The sequence below is a fragment of the Bos grunniens genome, chromosome 16 (genome assembly GCF_055505025.1).
Source record: "Bos grunniens cultivar Pamir isolate PY7600 chromosome 16, Bosgru_T2T1.0, whole genome shotgun sequence".
Taxonomy (NCBI): Eukaryota; Metazoa; Chordata; class Mammalia; order Artiodactyla; family Bovidae; genus Bos; species Bos grunniens.
In genome coordinates, this window is record NC_141180.1 from 22,501 (window position 1) to 25,000 (window position 2,500).

The following is a 2,500-nucleotide window of genomic DNA, read 5'->3' on the forward strand; positions in this document are numbered from 1 at the left end:
CCGCGGCACGGCCGCAGCCCGGGGGGAGAGCGCGCAGCGGCGGGCAGACGCCGCGGCGTCCCGCGGGTCGCCGCCGGGGCACGCGTCCCCGGGGCGCGGACGCGCACGCGGACTCGGCCTCGGGCGCGAGCCGCCCGTCCCGACGGGGCGCGAGCCGCGTGGGGGGGGGGGGGCGGGAAGCGGGCACGGGCCGCGGGCACACGGCGGGAAAGGCACCGCAGGGGGAAGGCGGGGGGCGGAGGGCCGCGCCGGCCGGGCGCCGGCAAACACCGCCGCCAAGGGCGGGACGGCGAACGACGGCGGACCGGAGGGCGCGACCCCACCCCCGCCACCACCGCGGGCCCCCGCCGGGTGGCGCGAGACCGTCCCCAGCCCCCCGACACCCCAGGGGCGGTGACACCCGAAGGCCGCTTGCGGCGCGAGGAAGCTCTCGAAGGGGAGACCGACCACACAGGCCCCGGCAGGCCAGGGGCCTCGGCGCGAGCTCACGTCCCCTTTTCTCCCCTCTCGCGGGCGACGTCCCCCCGGCCACAGAGGCGGGGCGGGGGGGACGCCGTGTCTGCACTTAGGGGGACGGAGGGCCCAGAGGCCCTGCGAGGACAGCCCCCAGCCACGCGCCCCCCGGGGAGGCGCGCACAGGACACGCGCACCCCGGAGGGGCGATTGATCGTCAAGCGACGCTCAGACAGGCGTAGCCCCGGGAGGAACCCGGGGCCGCAAGTGCGTTCGAAGTGTCGATGATCAATGTGTCCTGCAATTCACATTAATTCTCGCAGCTAGCTGCGTTCTTCATCGACGCACGAGCCGAGTGATCCACCGCTAAGAGTCGTACGAGGTTTTCAAGGGTTTCGTTTCGGCGGGACACCCGCCCCTGGCGCGGCACATCCCACCCACCCCCGCCTCCCTCCCCGGAGGTGGGAGTTGGGGCAGGGGGTTGCCTCTGGCCGGCCAAGTCAGACAGAACACAGCAGAACGGAGGGGTCGGGAAAGGTTCCACACGACGGGGCGTCCGGCGCCAAGCCGCCAGGGCGGGCTCGGACAACCCCACAGGCGCCCGGGGGGCCCCCAACCCTCCCCCAGGGACGCGGGGCAGCACGCGCACGCGCCGCCGCACACGGCCACGGCCCACACGACGGCCGTCGGGTAGCCCCCTCCCGACGGCCGCGGCGGCAGTGACCGTGGCGCGCCACGCCGCGCGCCACCCCGTCCCCTCGGGGGACGGCGGGGTCTGGGGGGAGACGGGAGGCAGCTCCCGACTACTCCCCGCGGGCCCGACCGCCCCGAACCCCAAGGCGGACGGGCGACACCCCCCCAGGGGTCTTTAAACCTCCGCGCCGGGACGCGCTAGGTACCTGGAAAGGGTGAGGCGGGCGAGGGGCACGGCACGCCCCACGGGCCAACGCCCCGACGTCGACCCCCAACCGCCGCGTCCCCCCCACCGGGCCCGCGGCCGCACGCGGGCCTCGGCGCCGCCGGCCCGTGACCGCAGGGGGTTGCCCCGCCGCGCGCCGGCCGACCGCCGGCCCCGGAGGGCCCCGCCGACGCCAGACGACCACCCCCCCGCCGTCCCCCCCCCGAGACGCGGGGCAGAGCCCGCCCCCGCCCCTCCAACCCTCACACACCCGGCGCGGCCGGCCCCGCCGGACCCCGTCCTCTCGCCCCAGCCCATCCGCTGGTGGGGGGCCCCTACCCGAACCCGCGTTCCCGGGCACCCTTCCCCCCCACACACCACCACCGAGGGCGGAGGGAAGGGGCTCCGACGGGGAGCTGGGCGCCAAGCGGGCAGGGGACACACGTCAGAGGTACGGGAGAGGCGAAAACAGGGCGGGAGAGCCGGACAGACGGCCGCGGGAGGCGTGGGGGGTGGGGGACGGGGCGGGAGAAAGCCCCGAGGCTCGGAAGGCGTGGGGAGGCGAGGCGCCTGGCGACCGGCGCGGCAGGCCCAGAGCGGCAGACGGACGGCCGGCCGGCGACCGGCCGAGGCAGACCGGCCCAGGGCCGGCGACGGGAGGCGGCGGGGCAAGGCAAGCGGCCCCGCGACGGGGAGCCGCCGCCCGCCACGCCGCACAGCCCGCCAGACGCGACCGGAGGATCCGCGCCGCGCGGATCCGCGGGCCTTTGTGGGGGGAGGGGGTGGGGAAGGCAGTCGTGGCCGGCGCCACGGGCGAAAGGCGCGTGGGGTGGGGTGGGGGGCGTGGGGAGCTTGCGGAGCAAACCCCCTCACCACCCCACCCCCGAACCCTCGGGGCCAACCTCGAGGGACGTGGCGGGGAGGGCCGGGCTATCGGGAAGAGGGGACGCACGCCGGAGGGCGACGCCACCGGGCGCGGGGCAGGGTGGCGGGGCGCCCCCGGCCGGGTGGGGGGGGGGGGAACGGAGGCGCGGAGGGGCCGGCGGCGGGAGGAGGGGCGCGGGCGGGCAAGCAGGCGGAGGAGAACCCGCCTCTTCCCACCCGATATCCCCACAACTCTGCCACGCCGCCCCCCCACCTCTCTCGCGC

General features: G+C 77.8%; 1 long non-coding RNA gene and 1 other non-coding gene across 2 annotated transcripts in view; both read right to left on the reverse strand.

The window, feature by feature from the left end:
* Nucleotides 1-2,500, reverse strand: part of LOC147355956 (uncharacterized) — a 25,822-nt gene that overhangs the window by 16,096 nt on the left and 7,226 nt on the right. The gene's annotated exons all lie outside the window — the stretch shown is intronic.
* LOC147355958 (5.8S ribosomal RNA) lies at nt 676-828 on the reverse strand. The gene has a single exon (XR_015143857.1). It is a non-coding gene; the product is annotated as a 5.8S ribosomal RNA (ribosomal RNA).